At 40.3% G+C, this 18,969-nt stretch overlaps 1 long non-coding RNA gene across 1 annotated transcript; it reads right to left on the bottom strand.

Annotated features, from left to right (window-relative positions):
- Window positions 1–1,544: 1,544 nt before the first annotated feature.
- On the bottom strand, window positions 1,545–6,609 carry LOC149919219 (uncharacterized). Its single transcript, XR_016464852.1, has 3 exons — window positions 5,613–6,609; window positions 4,932–4,983; window positions 1,545–3,024 (listed from the first exon to the last, which is right to left on the bottom strand). It is a non-coding gene; the product is annotated as an uncharacterized LOC149919219 (long non-coding RNA).
- Window positions 6,610–18,969: the final 12,360 nt, after the last annotated feature.

Below are 18,969 nucleotides of genomic sequence, written 5' to 3'. Positions count from 1 at the left end.
AGTTAATTTATTATGGCGGGTCTATAGCTTGGCTCTAATCCTTCATTTGGAAATCAAAACCAGACTGCTGGAACCCACCTGCCAGACTCAATCTGTTTCATAATTACCTGTGGGTTTCTATTTTTGTTTACCTTAATAGCACAGTAAATACTGCTTCTGCCTTTGTTTATGACCTACTTAAGTGATGCAAATATCTTGAAGAAATTCTGTTTTTAATAGCGCTCCAGTGACTACCTTCTTTCACCTCCCAAAATAGAAGCCAATGGATCAGCCCTCCAGCATCATCTGTATTAGCGGGGGAAAGGGTTTGTAGTATGCTGCCAAGCCTCATGTTTATAATGATCTTCAGTTTTTAGTTGCTGCAAATGATTAGAAAACACGGGGAGATTTTCTTTTTTTCTCTTAAGTACAGAGCCCATTTCAGTAGGGAAAGCTCCAGGAGTCACGTGAATTGCTGCTAAAAATTGAGATGTAATTTTCATTGCCCATTTCTAGATAGCCAAGGGTGGGAGAGAGGGCTCTTTCCCTTCCTGCAGTCCTGCACACAGGAGAAGTGTGGGGTAGGATCAAAAATATTCATATAGGAGAAATGCCGTGGTTCGGCCCCCTCTCTGCATATATTCGAAGTTAGAATTAGCTCAGTCTCTGCCTATTATACACTGTGTATTGCAGGCTGATTTTACCTTAAGAAGAGAGAAATTCCTCTCTATCCTAAGCTCTGTGGTGTCTCACACACTACTTAAATGTGGAAGTAGTAACACAGCGGAGAAAAATACAGTGCTTTGCCCAATAAATGTTTGCAGGTGAAGCTCATCTCCTGGATTCTTTTTTTTTTTAACTTGAGTAACTTTCAGAGCCAACATGTTTTTCAGCATTAGAAAGTTTTCCTCCTGTGGTTTGTTAACTCAGCAGTGACCAAGTGGATCTACAGTGTCAGACAATTGCCCAAAACAGGTGCCTTGTGTCAATAGTGGTGAAATGAACCCATCTGCAAGAGAGGAAGGGGGACTTCTGGGAGGTCTGGGCTATAGGTGACTTGGAAGAAATCCAGGTTACAGCAGCTAATAAAGAGAAGCATTTGTGTGCAAGGAACATTGTGAAACTTCTCATCATAGCTGCTTTTGTATCTGTGTTGGATGAGGTAATTACCAGCCTAGCCCAAAACACTTTGCGTGCTAAAATAGCTCTTTTCCTTTTGGAAAATCTTACTGAAATGCTACCATTTGTAAACAAAAATAGCCCAAATTGCAGCTCTGTCTTGGGATTTGGTCACTTCAGGTCACAGAAAGATCTACATTACGTCTTGGTTAAGGTGATGTAACCATCACTATAGTATGCTAATGCCTTCCAAGTAACATAATACTAAGAACCTAATAATAAAGTTTTATAAAATCTCCACCACTTTTCTCTTCTATGTGGTGGTGATGTCAAAGCAGACATTTTCTTGACAAAATCAGGAAATTGGAACAATTTCTTTTGTCTTATTTAATGGTTGTACTTTCTGAATGTGAAAGGTTTTTTTTTTTTTCCCCCCATGAGTTTTACTAAGCAGAAAACTTAGTAGTTTCTGTTTATGAAAATAAGAGGGAGCTAAAGAGTCTAAATCTTTGTAATAGCAGGATACTTTGCTGAGTGGCCAAATTAAGGCTGGATTTCGGAGTTTGATTTGGAAAACATAACCTTTACAATTTTATTTACTTTCAGAGGAGACACCTGAAAAATAGCTAACATCTAATGGTGCTTTGATCATGTATCATTATACAGAGATTTCAGTTTCACTTCAGTGCCTAACTGACGTATTTTTCTCATAAAGAATCAAAATCACTCTTGGAAACTGCTCTGTCTTTCTCTACACAGAGAAAATAACAGGGATTTCCACCAGTTTTAATTGGAATGAAGGATTCTTTATGGATGAAAGGGTTGTAACAATTCATGTTTTATGAAAATTGGTCATTTTCTCCATTTTTAGCTTTATAGCTGCACTTCTTTCATTTGAAGTTAGATATCAGCAAAGATATAATCAACTGTATTGGATTTTCAATTTTAAAGGGCTTGTGAAGATTATATTTGAACCTGCAATAGTAAATGATCATTGACTTTTCCCCTTCCATTTAAAATATTTAAAAATGCCTTTGGTAATATGTGAAATTTTACAGAGGAGGAATCGTTGAAAACATATGAACCCCTATAACTGATCTCGAGAGAAAAAAGAACAATTAAAATGCAAGATTGTTATTTACTGCTGATGGAAAGATGTATATCAATAAAACAGGAAGATCTATAGGGAAATAAGCATATGTACGCATAATCAAAATTCGTTAAAAATAGAATCAAGTTCTTTCAATCCTAATTATCTTCACTATGTTGCTTACCTCTGGCAGATTTTCTTAGTGTTGGAAGCTACAAGGACAGAGATTTTCACTTCTTAAGAAGAGTGATAAATCTGAAATCAACAAGTGTTAGCATGATTGGTAGGCTGCTGGAAGAAAAAGCTTTTTGTGCAGCATCTTGTCCAAGATTCAATCAGGCTTCTAACCAAAGCATTCCAGTCAGACAGTTCTCATGGATTTTCAGTAACGAGCAAGATGGGGTGGGTGGGGAAATATTTACCAGTGTCTCTAAGGCTCTTGAACTTTATGTTCCTTCACATAGTTGATTTACTAATCGCAATTATTACAGTTCAGATTTTCAGTATATGGCTTCTTTGTCCTTATATAGTCCATGCAATGTGTGGAAGGGCACTGCTTCTGCCAGAAAGCTCTGCGCTCCCTACGTGGTTACGTGTGTATAGATTGTGTATACTACGTGTTTTATAGATTGATGAAAGATGAACAAACTCTCTCTAAATTATTAATAATGAGAGGCCAGGCTCTGAAAAGGTTTAATCATTCTTGCGTCAATGACATCAGTTCTTAGGAAGTACAGATGCTCCCATAGACACACAAGCTAGGGACTAAGAGTCTTCAGCTTCCATGGTGAGAAAACTGATTTTGTCGCGTTTCCAGAAGATATGGCTTGAGTTCACTGAAACAAAGAAAAAGTAATGAGGATTCATGACTGTTTCTATGACTAACTGTGAATTTATGGTCACTTTCCAGGACCTGACATTGAAATAAATATAATGAAAGAACATTTTAGTACTTAGCTTTAATTTGGATACGACCATTTTTACACTTGATTTTAGGTTGATAGTTTAAGTGAGAAAACAGCAAAAACCAAAAAGACAACCAATACAGTGTGGTTAATTCCAAGGTGTGCTTTTGTCATTGTGGTGCTGAGTGTACTCCCCTTCTGTTAATAATCAGGGCTCGGTGTCAACCCCAGGCCTTTCACTTATTTTCTGGCCAGGTTATATATTGCTATCAAATCATATGGGCCATAGTTCTCTAAATTGATGACTGCATGTTTCTGTGATGAAGCAGGATAATTTACACAGAAATGTGCAAAACAACTGCAGCTCCCACATTCCAGGGAGAAAAAGGCAGCTTGCTCAAAAATAGTGTGGAATAGAAGAAAGAAACCTGTCACCCTTCACATTTGTTATCCATATTCATGTATCTGCAGCCACAAATTCTGCCTCAGTTCTTTTCTGGCCATCTGAGTAATCTGCTCATGTGTTAGGAAATGTGTTGCTACTGAGAGCTCTGCAAAAATCATTGATATTAACCTCTAACTTAAAAAAAAAAAAACAACAATCTGTTGAAAAATATTCCCATAGACTGAAATGATGTGCTGTACAATTATATGGCAATAGAAAAAAAGAATATTAACTATTTTTTTCTTTTCTTTACTTTGGCCAGCACAGGATGTTCTGTTTAAATGCCTAACGTGTCTAAAGCATAGCATTAAAAGAACAGATGTTTTATAAAGAATTTAACTCATGTTCTTGCATCTTTGACAACTATTACATTGAAATTATTTGTTTGTAGAAATCTATGAAACATGACTATTCAAATATATGATAACGTACCTTCTAGGAGAAAGATCAGCTCAACAGAAAAGGCTTCAGAGGAGAGCCACTGATACATGGGAGTCTGATGTACATCAACTAAGGGAGTGTTAACTTTGTATATCACTTGTATTAAAATGATGAACCATGGTGTAAAATGAGAGTAATTCAGTTTAAGATAGGAAAGGTGTTTTAAATTTACACGAGGATTAAACTCTAGAATGTATCTAGTAATCTATGAATACTGTCATTGCAACAGTCTCCTTCTAATTCTCTGCTAAAAGTGTGTTTGAAACAATTGAGTTTATATTTTACAATTCAAAATGTGCAGTAATATCATATACTTTGGCTCTGGCTCGTGACTGAATGCCTTGGTGAATAAGAGCTTAGTTATTTTATCTTCTTTTTACTCATTTTACTTTGTTATGTTTGGGTCTTGGAGAAATGTTTAATTAATAGGACTTGAAGGAAAAAAAGGCATGGAAATTTTTGTGAAGACACCTGTCTTCTTCCATTGTTCCTTTTTTTCTCTCCCCTTCCCCTTCCCCTTCCCCTTCCCCTTCCCCTTCCCCTTCCCCTTCCCCTTCCCCTTCCCCTTCCCCTTCCCCTTCCATTCTCCTCTCCTCTCCTCTCCTCTCCTCTCCTCTCCTCTCCTCTCCTCTCCTCTCCTCTCCTCTCCTCTCCTCTCCTCTCCTCTCCTCTCCTCTCCTCTCCTCTCCTCTCCTCTCCTCTCCTCTCCTCTCCTCTCCTCTCCTCTCCTCTCCTCATCTTCACGGGGAAAATAAGTCTATATATTTGAAAGGTTTGTACTTTATTCTCAAAAGCTGATCTGAAAGATAAGCTGCCCTTATGCTTGGTAGCAGAGGGGAAGGAAAAGGCTGCAGTCTCTCAGTGCTCCCGGGAAGCAGAAAACCTGTGAGAGTCTGGTGTAGAAACACGAATAGCAAGGTTCCAGCACCCTTCCCCAAGAAAGCAGGATTACCTTCACTTCCATCATCCAGTGCCAGTCCCATCATCCTCCATCCTGAGATAAGCTTCAGTGAGAAAAATAAAAAGGGAGCTTAAAGGCATAGCAAGCTTAGTCTCTGGTTTTATATAGTATACAAACATTTCATTTAGCCTGCTTTTTGGCTGTATGAAATAAACAAATGTGGACTGCAAAAATGTCAGTTAAATAACTTTTAGTGCTTTTAGTGGGCTTCATAAGGGGAAACACTGGATTTGTATTGATTTACACCAGCTGATGAGCTGGCACAGTGTGTATTCTCTGCAGCTTGTTTGAGATAATTAATGAATAATCCAAAATTGCAGTGCTTTGTATGCTCGTTGCGTCTCACAGAGAGAATGGCTGCCATCACTGTGTGAAGAGAAATATTTCAAAGTCTTTGCAAAATTCTGAAATGCTCCTTGGAAGAAATCCAAATAAACCCAAAGCACGGCAACTTCTGGTTGGATTCCCACCCAATTCCAGCATTTCAGATCCAAAAGCTTTCAGCAATTTTATGTGTCAAAGCAATTAATGCCCCCTCATCAGCTCTTCAAGATGACATATGTAATGTCATCAGCATCCTCCTCTCCCTCCGTAGCTGCTTTTCTCTTTAACTTTTCCAGTGCAGGCAATGGTCCATGTGCTGAACTCTATTTGGGATAGTAAAAGCCTTACCTTCTTTAGATGGCTTGTTCCTCTTTTTTTCCTAGCAGGATGAATGGATAATTTTGAACATTGCAAATCCCTGGCCTTAGGCTGACCCCACCAAGGGACCAGCTGTAAGACACTTGGCTATTGCTGAGAGCAGATTTTGACACAGCACTGAGCATCCCCGGACTTCTGTCTTCACCCCTAGAATACACAGTCTGGTATAAATATTTTCTAACACCAATTGTAAAACAAGTGTAACGATGGTGAGATGCCAGTTTGACAGCTCTGGAGAGCTGCATTCTGAGTGCCTCATTCTACTGTTTCATGAGGACACAAAGCAGTAATTTGAGCTCATCCCTATCTGCAACATCTGCATGCATAGATTTTTCCCTGAGCTGGAGAGATCAGCTCTGGAGTTAGCCAGATAGTTTTCAAGCAGGGTAAATATAGCCTTTGTAGGAAGTTTTCTTGTGTAGGGAAGCCAAGGTTACCTCTTTACAACCGGTTTCCATAGTTCAGACATCAGTTTTCTCTGTTACATAAATTATTTTACTAGAACACTTTAATATCCAGTAATATTTTATGAAGTGAATCATGCAGCTGACAGAAGGTTTTTGTGCTAAAGAAGTATACAGCTGCAAGGCTGAAGGCACTATCAGCGGGTGATGGTTTCTGATGCTCTCCCTTCTTAATTCTTTCTGTGCTCACTCCACAACTGGGAACAGGTCTTAAGATGTGGCCTTGTCAGTTTGGAGAAAGACTAAATAAATACTCCTGTCTCTTTATGGAACAATCTGCTTAGCATGGCCCAGAATAAGACCCGTTTCTTCTGCAAAACACCATGTTAGACTTGTCATGAGTTTGTGATCCTCCGTAATTCTGAGATCTTTCCCGTTGAACTGCTGCCCAGCCACAACTATTCTCCCCTTCGTATCTGTTCATTCAGAGCTGGAATGTATCTCACCTAACAAAAGCCACTCAGAAGCTAATCATTTTGTCTGCACAGTTCCCTGCACTTCATCTATTTGCAATGCAGAGGCACAGGCATCCCCAGAGAGCAATTTACTGGGCTGTCTGAATTGCCTGGATTTCACAAGAACTGTTGCAACATGTCTTTGAAGAATTTAATCTTGCTTTTTTTTTTTTTCCCCCGCATTATTTCTTCACTCTCTCAATATCACAGTGAATTCTGAGCTTGTAGCCCAAGCACGTGTCAACCTTTTCACTTTGGTGTCATTTACATATCATGTAAAGGTCCTGCTTATAGTACCTGTCTTTAAAGAGTTGCCTCTGTTGATAAGTATGCTTAGTATAGGGTCTCCAACTAGATGCATAAGACACTGTGGATGTTTTACCTGAACTCCATTTTCCTAGCATATTTATAAGAAGTATTGTCTATATCAGGTCACCTTGCAGGGACTATCACACAGAATCACAGAATGGCCAGGGTTGGAAGGGGCCTCAAGGATCATGAAGCTCCAACTCCCCTGCCACATGCAGGGCCACCAACCTCCACATTCAATGCTAGACCAGGCTGCCCAGGGCCCCATCCAACCTGGCCTTGAACACCTCCAGGGATGGGGCATCCACAGCCTCCCTGGGCAGCCTGTTCCAGCACCTCACCACTCTCTCTGTAAAGAACTTCTCCCAGTATCCAACCTAAATCTTTCCTCCCTCAACTTAAAACCATTTCCCCTTGTCCTGCTGTTATCTACCCTTTCAAAGAGTTGATTCCCCTCCTGTTTGTAGGCTCCCTTTAGGTACTGAAAGGCTGCAATGAGGTCACCCCGCAGCCTTCTTTTCTTCAGGCTGAACAAGCCCAGCTCCCTCAGCCTGTCTTCATAGGGGAAGTGCTCGAGTGCCCTGATCATCTTCGTGGCCCTCCTCAGGACCCTCTCCAACAGCTCCCTGTCTTTCCTGTACTGGGATATGCAGATTGTTGGCAATCATGTCAGAAAAGGAAATTTGGTGAGCTTGATATTATTTTTTTTAGACATCAACAGAATTCTCCTTTTAATATCTTAATTAATTTATCCATGTATTTAAATTATTTAAGGACTGAAGATTATGCTGTTCATTTTGAACACTGGAGGGAGTGACTCCTATTAGATCCATGCAATCATCCAGGAATCCTGGGATAGAAATACTGCTGTTTCTGAGCTTGCTCTAGTTATGTTTTTTCCAGTGAACTCCATAACTTGATATTGAACTTAATTTTCTGTTTTCAAACATACTTCTCCCTTTCTGACCTCTCTCCCCCCCAAATGTTAGCATCTGATTCATTATATGATTGATATTAAAATTAAAAATTCTTGCAAACAGTAGAACAACTAACACCCAGACATATTCCTTTTCTCTGTGTTTTTCTGATTTCTAGTGTATAGCTGGACTTTTTTCATTTCCTCTGTGTTCTTACAATAGCTTTTCTGATTTTATCCATGTTCTTTTAATTCCCATCCTTAGTTTCTTGTTCTGAACCTCATCTTTAATGTTCCTTTTCGACTTTCAGATCCGTAAGGAGTTCCTGATGGAGCCATATCAACATCTTACTGTGCTTCTGAACTTTCCCCTCTTTCCGGTGGTCTCATTCAAAACCTCCCACTGTCTTTTCTTTGTTTCTCAGTTCTTTTACCCCAAAAGATCTCTCAGTTCCTTGAGTTTTGTGTAAACCATGATTGTTTAAAGAAAAACCCATGATTACTGATCTGATCTTTCTCATAACCTAAAATAGTCCCCTCCTTTTCCATTCTTTTGCTTTTTGAACTAACAGACTGTCCTCCAAATATATTGAATTCTCCCCATCTCAAATGGGATAATGGAGATAACATCACTGATTTCCAGAAGATCTACTCTTTGGGTGGTTCAGATGTTTGCTATCAGAAAATATTTATCTCTTCCTTCTTTCTAGACAATTTATTGCATGTTGCTCTGTGGATATCCCCCTTTCTGTTGTCCTTTTTTTCACCAAGAAATATGAGAGACATTCAGATCTGTTTCATAGAATCATTTGAGTTGGAAGGGACCCTTAAGGCCATCTAGTCCGACTCCCCTGCAATGAACAGGGACACCTATAGCTCCATCAGGTGCTCAGAGTCCTATCCAGCCTGACCTTGAGTACCTCCAGGGAGGGGACATCCACTAAGTCTCTGGGCAACCTGTTCCAGTGCTTCACCACCCCTACTGTAAAAAACTTTTTCCATCTCTCCCCTTTTAGCCTTAAAACATTTCCCACTGTCCAGATGCAACAGACCTTTCTAAAAAATTTCTTGCCTTCTTGTGGATTTCAGAGCAGTTCTTTGTGTAGAAAGTAATTCTCGCCTCCCCACTCCCCCCTCCCCAAACTCCTTTTATCCCCTAAATAATCTTCTGCACCAGTATTCAAATCTTGCAGTTAGCATCCTGTTTCTTGTTGTGCATCTTCACAATATCATTTTCTGTTAAAATCCTTCAAGGTGTTGCTTTCAATTTCATTCTTCTCAAGGAGCATCTTGCAAACTTAAAACATTTTTTGAGCCAACCAGTGATTTCTTTGAGAACCACCCAGTTTGCTGTATTTGAAACACAGAGCTGCCTCCCTTATGAAGTATGATATTTTCCACCTATCTTTTGCCTGACCTAACTGATGTATTTTCCCTCCTCTGTCCCACTACATATAGCACGTACTCAGTGCTAGCAGGTTTTTTACATTTCTCCAGAGCTAGCTGCTTGGTGCCTACAGCACAAATTAGGGTGCTGTATCAAATTAAGAATTTAATGTAAAATTTTATAAGTACTGCAGAAACTCAAGGCTATTTCTTTCTAAAACTTGCTTTTCTGTTTTCATTTCAGTGACGTTAGGGGACGTCCCACACCTAATTTTCCTTCCATAACTTTCATTCTGGATTCTATCCTCATGTCCGCTGAAATATTATTGCATGATATAATGTCTTTACATGATACACAATATATTTTTTTAAAAAAACAAGACCTACAGTGGTATACTGTATCCTCTGTAAAGCCTTTTTTGCCTGTTGCTAAGGGAAGAGGATGCGCAATGCTGAACAGTTGTAAAATAAGTTAGTTTCACACACACATTTCTGCAGAAATAAATCAGCCACTGGAGAATCATTCTCTTGGAAACCAAACAGTGCGGGTGAGTAAAGAGGTTTGGGAGAAGGGATAATCAGCCATGGCTACATCTGCACTGTGAGGACCAGCAATAGTCTATCCCAGAGCATTGCATAATACAACAGAAACCTCCCCCTTAACCTTGAATCTGTCTTTGAGTGAAGTCCATATTTAGTTCATTGTTCCCAAACACACAAGTGTTATTTTATGAAAAAAAAAAAGGTCAAGCTGAGTCCAACTGACCCTTTCTTATTACCCCTCATGCTCAACTTTATTTTTTAAAAAAAAGTCAGTGCTGTTACAAACAACTCATATGTGAGAGAGATCTGGACATGTGTAGATAAGAGACACAGAATGAACTTTTCTGCCATTTAACCTCCCATTATGCTTCCCATGAGACCAATCTCCAGCTAAAAAGACATAATTAAATAAAAAATTATGAGCCTCTCTTGCTTCTGCTGGAATACTCCCTTTCCCCTCGAGACTACTCCTGTGAATACTGGTCAGACAGCACTGAATATCCACAAGTTTGCCAGCATTTCTGACACTGGAGCACAGATTTTGTTTTTTTCTGCTGCGTTAAACACTGTTCACAGGTCATTATCCCATTCTTTGCCCTGTCTTCATGCTTTTTTCCAGGGATGCAAAGGGAATGGCACTCTTGAAATGAGTGCCCACAGCTAGCTGTTGTGGTTGACGTCTTTCCTGTCTTGACAGAATATAGCTGAAGATGCCCAATTTCTCCTTTTTTTCTGATCCTGGCAATTTAGTTGGATCACTACGTAACCAACTGTTCTTCCTGATGCAGAGCAGGTGTTGGGACTGTTTAATTTCTTACCCAATTTCAGTATTTTCTGGGGGACCAGAAGATCAGAGATGTAGCCTCTAGTCACATTTGTCTCACACTTGCTGGACTCTGAGATCTCCTACCTCGAAAGGGATTTCTATATTTCTGCTACAGAACAACAAATCTGTGTCGTACTGAGTATCTTTGACCTCTACTAAAACCAAGTAATATGAGGCTGTAAGTGACAAACACAAAGGCTGCTCCAAAAGTACTGCCTCCTATTTTATGATGTTGGTCCAAAATATCAGAGAAGGATGTTGGTGGTATGGCTGTACAGGTTGAACTTTCCGACCAACATTCCATTACATTTTGCATGACAGGTGGTAGAAGAGGAACAGTCTGATAAGTGGTGTCTGAAATGGAAGTGCAGGTGAAGAAAAGGCGTGTCACTGAATTCCTTCTTGTGGATAGAATGGCACCCATTGACATTAATTGATTCTTGCTGAACGTTTCTGGAGACTGACCAGTGGATGTGAGCACAGTTAGGCAGTGAGTGGCGCGTTTCATCAGTGGCCATGCACAGCTGTTACACCTCAAGATGAAGAGCATTTTGATCACCTCATCTACACAAATCATTGAATTGCAGCCAGGGAGCTGTGTAAGGAGCTTAATATTGGTTTCAGTGCATTGGAAACAATACTGGCAATGTTGGAATATCACAAAGTTTGCACCAACTGCATCCCACAAATGCTCACCCAGGAACATAAGAACATGGTACACAAATTTGTCAGGACCTTGTATTGAACCAATATGAAGCTGAAGGTGACTATTTCCTGGATCACAGCATTACTGGTGATGAGATGTGGTGTCACCTCTATGAGTTGGAGTCAAAATGGCAGTACGTGGAGTGGTGATGTGAATTCCCCACTGAAGGAAACTTCAATGAAAGCTTTTCCCTCTCAAGCAATAATTTATTATGGCTATTATCACCATAGCAAAAGAGAAGGCAACATCCAAGAGGATTTTTTTTTAAATATAAAGTGAATTAGCAAACAGTAAGTATGTATATGGACCGTTGGTGAATACAGTGATGACATACAATGGAAAAATACCGTTTCTTAGCAGCGGGGTTAGCTTTGAGTTCCAGTGGATACCATGTCCTGTATGTACATTTCATACGGATATACTGGTATAGGGTTTTTGTATATAGGATATGACATCCACTAGATGGATCACACATTCATACCTTTGGTATTTAAATACTCTTTCCTGATTTAAGAGGAATACTTTGTCCATGATGCCAGGGTGGAGCAGTCTGAAGCATTAAAGCAAAATAAAGAGGAGAAAGAAGCCCCCTGAAAGCCACAGATCTCTTAGATGTTTTTCCTATGCATCATACATAAAGTAACGCTTGCTTTATTTTTCTACTAGAAAAAATAATCTTTGAAATAATTCAGAGAGCCACAGAACTTTTGAAATTGAGACTGCTTCATTCAGAAATTATTTGATTGAACTTTTTAACTAAGAAATTTGAATTTCCACAAATAAAAATGGGGAACTAAAAGCTTTTTTCTTTTTTTCCTTCTCCTCTCCTCTCCTCTCCTCTCCTCTCCTCTCCTCTCCTCTCCTCTCCTCTCCTCTCCTCTCCTCTCCTCTCCTCTCCTCTCCTCTCCTCTCCTCTCCTCTCCTCTCCTCTCCTCTCCTCTCCTCTCCTCTCCTCTCCTCTCCTCTCCTCTCCTCTCCTCTCCTCTCATTTTTCCTTCAAACATACTCTCTCCTTTCTTTGCCAGATCAGATATAACAGCTGCAGACTTTATAATGTTATATAAATGTTCAGGTTGGCTATAAAAGAATAAATAAAAAAATTCCAGTGCAAAGAACAACTGGTAAAGAACAGCAAAACTGAACTGAAAGAAGACTGTTCATTGAATCTACCTTTGTTAATTGGAAACTTCATAGGGGAACAGAAAGAATTCATTTTCCATGCAAGGTGCTGTGATAGTGGTAGTAGTTCTGGAGAAAAAGTACAATGCGAGCAGAATTCCCTCTGGAGATATCTGGCTTGAGAAGAAGACAAAACTATAATTTTACTTTAGCTCATGGCTCCCCATTAAGCAGGTTGGGAGTTAGGGAATTCTGTAAGAAAAGAAAACCAGAGAACATTCACTGTTTTGTTCCAGCTCTGCTGTCCCACTGGACTCAGCTCTGTGCCAACATCATAACAGATAAGACAGTGGGAAGAGAGAGCCAAGAGTGTGAATAAGCTCGTAGCTTGGGGATACTGCATTAAAGAAGATACATCTTGCAACACACACTGCTCTGTCCTTTTTGCTTCCATGCTACATTTAACAACAGATGATCTATTTTCAAGATAGTTTCCTTCTGGAAGTCATTCTCGTGGACCGGTCCTGGGAGGTGTTAAGTGCCTTGAACTTTCACTAACGTCCACAGGAGCTGAGTGCGTGGCTCTGGTGATGCTACACTCCTGGTCACTGTCCCACCTGTTCCAGTGACATCTTGAAGGTTGCAGCATCCAGCTTATATTTTGCACCCAGTGTACCTGTTGATCTCCTGAAGGCTGTTGCTCTTTGCTTATGGTTGCAATGTTCCTTGTTTCTTCTCTTTTACTTCTAAGCCCTGCTTGAAAACATAAAGGAGCTGGGCTGGCATTCTTAACACTTGCTGGGGAGGTGAAAAAGCAGTTCCTTCATGAGAAGGTCCAAATTAGCAGAGATTATCAGAATTTTTTTGTAAAGTGAGAAGATGGCTGAAGAGCCTTACTCGCATTACTTCTACAAAAGTCTGGAACTATTTTTGTTTTAATATATTTTATTGTTAGTACATCTGAATGTAGCTTTTCAAAATTCCTGGGCAAGAGATTATGCAGCAGGGTGAGAGGCTCACAGAAAGGACCCAGAGTGGAATGAAGAGGGGGGAGAAGGCCTTAGGAAGATGCTCTGTTCAGCAGAGAGGAGGGATGGTATCACTCTCAGTCTGGTAGGGTCCTACTGCATGGCCCATGAGTACTGTTCAGGACCTGAGGTAAAAACCTCTCTGAGCAAACATGCTGTAAAATCATAAATCATAGAATGATAGAATGGTTTGGGTTGGAAGGAATCTTTAAGATCCAACCTCCTACTACAGGCAGGGACAACTCCCTCTAGAACAGGTTGTTCAAAGTCCCATCCAGCCTGGCCTTGAATGCTTCCAGGGAAGGGGCATTCACAACCTTGCTGGACAACCTGCTCCAGTGTTTCACTACTCTCACAGTAAATAATTTCTTCTTAATATCTGGTTTAAATCTACCCTCTTCCAGTTTAAAACCATTTCCCCTCATCCTTTCACTACATGCACTTCTAAAAAGTCTCTCCCCAGCCTTCCTGTAGGCCCCCTTCAGGTGCTGAAAGGTCCCAGATCTCTCAGCCTGTTCCTCATAGAGGATGTGCTCCAGCCCTCTGGTCATCTCTGTGGCCTTCCTCTGGACCTGCTCCAACAGCTTAATATCCAGAACTGGATGCAGTATCAGGTGGGTTCTCACAAGAGCAAAGTAGAGGGGCAGAATCACCTCCCTCTACTGGGGATCACACTTCTCTTGAAGTCTGAGCTGGCCTTTGCCAGCTCGTGTTGAGTCTTTTGTCAACTGATACTAGCAAATCCTTCTATTCAGGGCTGCTCTCATATCCTGTCCAACCTGTATCAGTGCTTGAGATTACCCCAACCCGGGTGCAGGACCTTGCACTTGGCCTTGTTGAACTTCATAAGGTTGGCATGGGCCCACCTCGACAGCCTGCCCAGTTCCCTCTGGATAGCATCCCTTCCCTCTGGTGTGTCAACTGTACCACTCAGCGTGGTGTCATTTGCAAACTTGCTGAGAAAGCACTTGATCCCACTGTCTATGTCACCTACAAAGATATTAAATAGCACCAGTCACAGCACTGATCCCTGAGGAACACCACTCATCACTGATCTCCACTTGGACACTGAGGCATTGACTGCAACTCTTCGAGTGTGACCATCCAGCCAATTCCTTATCCAGTGAGTGATCCATCCATCAAATCCATTTTTCTCTGATTTGGTGATCAGGATGTCATCTGGGACAATGTCAAATGCTTTGCACAAGTCCAGGTAGATGACATCAGTTGCTCTTCCTTTACCCTGCTGCTGTAATTTCATCATAAAACACCACCAAGTTTGTCAGGCATGATTTGCTCTTGGTGAAGTCATGTTGCTTACCACCAATCACTTCATCTTTATTCTCCATGGGCCTTCAGGAGGATCTGCTGCATGATCTTGCCAGAGGTGAAACTGACCAGCCTGTAGTTCCTTGGATCTTCTTTTTGTTCCTTCTTGAGAATGAGTGTTATGTTTCCCCTTTTCCAAACAGTGGGAGCTTCACCAGACTGCCATGACCTTTCAAATATGATGGATAGCTTGAAAATTTCATCCACCAATTCCCCCAGAACCTGTGGATTCACCTTGTTGGGTCCCATGGACTTCTATTCCCTGGAGAAATGATTTCCTGGCTATCTGTGCTGAGCTATCTACACCCCTGTCTATTCAAACCACAACTGTCCACAGACAACAGAAAATGAAGCCAAATTGAAGCCATTCATTGCTTCTGTCTCCTGACTGGTGATTTCAGCTAAGCTCAGTACTAGAAGCTGTGGATACTGCATGTCCCTGAATGACTCCAAGCTTAGACACAGAGCTGGAAGAGGTATAACAAGGAAGGTATAATCCTGACTTCCTTGGTAGCCAGTCCTCACTATAGGAGAAAGGTCAGACCCATTATCAGACAAAAGGTTTTTTCAGATGTTAATTATTCAGCTTTTCCAAGTATTATGCTTCTCTTCTTTGGCCTGCTCCATCCGAAAGTCATTAGTTTAAAATTATTGCTTATGAGTGGGGAAGCGTTGCTCTTTCTCCAGATAGTGCAGTTTAGGTCATGCTGACCAGATGCAGATTCCAGGACTAGCAGTTCTAGCACAAACAAGAACAGTGAATCCACATGATCCAACCCATCAGCTGAATGGGGGCTTATACATTCAAGTCTGGAAGTAGTTTAATCATGTTCACTTGGGGCTGCATTGAGCTGTTCAATATCTCTGCTAGACCTGCATTGCTTGGGCACAATATTGCACAAGTGGGAGCATGCTGCACTTGGATAAAATATTAATACAAAAATAAATACATAAAAATAAATATATACAAATATATACAAGTCGTTAACGCTGGAAAAGACCACTAAGATCATCTAGTCCAACCATCAATCCATCACCACCATGCCCACTAAATCATGTCAAAATGCAGTTTGGAAGTCCATCAATTCTCAAGAATTTGTCATATAAATTTGCTAACAAGTTGATATGCTTAACCCGATACCCTCAGAAAAATCCATGTGGAATTTCCTAAGGTGATAAGCATCACCCACCTCTTCAGTGCAGTACAATTATGCTCAATGTTAAAGTTTGTGACAGGCAATAGCAGTATAAGACTCCAAACGCAAAGGCAAAGGATCCATTTACAATTTACCTTTTGAAGCTGAGAAGGGGATAGGTTTGAATCAGTGCTTTTTCCTGCAAGAAGCAGAACAGCAGAACAGTTTATGTTCTTAAATTTATCCTATCTTTGATAAAAGTGTTTGTCTTTTTTTTTCCCCAATCATTTCATTTGTCCATTTTTTTTTTTTTTCTCCCATTAATTGCCTCTCTCCAAAATCAAGCTAAAGATTTCTTTGCTCATTTTAAGAAAGTGAATGAACACTCTTTTTCGCTGCCATGGGGTAACCAAGTGGGCAGGTTTCACAAGAACTCACATCAAGTTTGAATATAATATATTTGGATTGTTAATAACAGCACACTCGTATTCCCCAAACATTGGAGTGGGAAAAGAAAAAGAGCCTCATGACCTTTGAATGGATCCCAGCACATCCTTAATCCATCACCCTCTGCAGCCCCCAACTGTACAATTACATACCCTGCAACAGCATCAGGTGAAAAATCAAATTCCCAAACCTCTCAGAATGTCAAATAAGTGCATGTTAAGTTTTCAGATTTGAACAAAGATTCTTATTTTGTCTGGATTTTTTTTTTTTTTTTGCCAGGCCTTGAAATAACACTGTTATTTTCACTTGAGAAAGAAAAAATTCTTCACATGCATGTGACTCAGAAGAAAACCTGTTTGTTTTCTGTAATAAGTAAATGATGAATCATTGGTGGTTTACCACATTTATTTCATTGCACATGAGATGTGTTGTGCAGTTACATTTTGTGTCCTGCTACCTCAAGGCCCGATTTTGCAACACAGATGCCTGAAGAGAAGCTGTCTGTAGAGGAGTGCTCAGTGCAGTGCAACGCATTTGCTGCTGTGCCATACAGCAGGGCTGCTGGATTTGTCCCTTCAGGAAGAACAACTTGCACTTATCAGCACAACCCAAGAGCTTCAAGAATGATCTGGTGTGAAATAAGAGTACATTTCAGAAAGGGGTATAAACTAACATCCCTGTGATCCTCCCAAAGGGAGAGGAGATTGAGAACAAATAGACTGAGAAAGCCTGTGTGTTTCAGGATGCAGAAATCCAGCTGCAATGAGGTGGTCTCAGCAAGGCACTCTGTCTGTCCCTTAGCAGGACTGCTGCACAGGGCTGCCTCAGATCCCAGCAAGCCACCATTCCTCCTGCGGCCTCACACCTGTAGTTACCTTCACATGCTTCCTCTTCATTTTAAGGGAGGCTGTTTAAATTGCTTATACTCTATACACTGTGGGGAACAGGCCTATATTGGCAAAGAACAGAACGGGTGACTTAACAGTCCCTTTCTATCACACATTCCTGTGATTTCTTCCCTGTATTAATCCCCCAGTGCCCAGCTGCATGTTACAAGTAGCAGCTCAAAAAACAGTGGGTAATATGGACTTGACACTTGTGTAGCATATCTTGAAAAAAACGTGGAATTTTTTCATTTCTAACTAATTAAAATTAAAATAAAAGAGCAGTTTAATTAAAAAAAAAAAAAAAAGAGTTGTTTGTGTTTTGATATAGCAGCAGATATTAAAACTTTCCATTAGGCAGGAATGATGGCATGCAGATTTGGTGAATGATTCTTGTTATGGTCAGAATGAATAAAGAATTAAATCATGTTGTGATTCATCCCTTAAAATGAAACTTAGGAAATTCATGAAAATGCAGTATAGAGAAAAGCCTTAGCTATTTTTTTTGCAATTCTTTTGTGACTGGTTAGGCCTGAAACATCAAAATAATATCTTTGGTAATCCCGACACTCTATTTACTTTAAAAGAAAACTTCATCAGGAAAGTTCTTGCAGACAGACTAGAGTCAGAATCCATGCAGTGGGGTATTTGACCTAATGAAACTGATAATTTTTGGATTCAGCCTTACTCCAGTCATGAGAATGATGAAGCTTGATGAAGACTAAACCAAGTAGAGGATTTTTTCAAGTAAACTGATAAATGGAAAAGAGATTTTACACTGTTAAAATAATGATAATAAAGAGGATGAAAATTATCCATGTTTGGTTGCTTAATCATTATGCCATATGCTAGCAAACCTTCAGAGTTTATATATTTGCTTCAAAATGTTTTACCTGGATAAATGTATTCAAAGATTTAACATATAAGATTTAGGGCCCTACAAATCTTCACAGCAGCTGACAGCTTCCTCATCGTTCGAAGAGATGAGCTTGGAAGATGGAAAATAAAGGTCTCCCTTGGGAGAGCAGATGGGGTGAGAATGATGAGGAAAAGGGATTTATCATGAGATGATTTGAGCTGAGATTTAGAGTGAAAAGTACCAAACAAGATAGGGACTTACAGATGTCACTTCTACAAACCAAGACAATCAATAAGGACTTAAACACCAGATTCCTGTGAGGAAGTAGGAAAACCGATTTCTTGGCTATAGAAAATTGCTCTGAGATTTAACTTCCTTTACCAAACAAATGTAGTTTGGGAAGTGTGTGAGGGCCTCAATGGGAGGAAGTAAGGAACAATAATGCTCTGAGAAACCTGAAAATCATAGAGTCGTAGAATCGTTTGAGTTGGAAGGGACACCTGAAAGCCATGTAGACCAACTCCCCTGCAATGAACAGGGACACCCACATCTCAATCAGGTACCTGAAGCCCTGTTCAGCCCGACCTTGAGTGTTTTCAGGGACAGAGCATCCACTATGTCTCTGGGCAACCTGTGCCAGTGCCTCACCACCCTTATTGTAAAAAGCTTCTTTATATCCAATCTAAATCTGTTCTCTTTTAGTTTGAAACTATTTCCTCTTGTTCTGACACAACAGACCCTGCTAAAAAGTCTGTCCCCTTCCTTCTCACAGCCCCCCTTTAGATACTGAATGTGTAAGCACAAGTTCTGTCTTTCAGAAAAATTCATCCGAAGAGAAGCTGAAACACAAGACACTCTTCAGACTAATTTTTCTAATCTTCCCTTAGGGCTGTACTGAGCTCAGAGAATATATCCATATA

This window comes from Phasianus colchicus, chromosome 2 (genome assembly GCF_987193195.1).
Source record: "Phasianus colchicus chromosome 2, bPhaCol1.hap1.1, whole genome shotgun sequence".
Classification (NCBI taxonomy): Eukaryota; Metazoa; Chordata; class Aves; order Galliformes; family Phasianidae; genus Phasianus; species Phasianus colchicus.
Note: the sequence above shows the minus strand (reverse complement) of the source record. Positions and strands in the feature narration are given on the sequence as shown.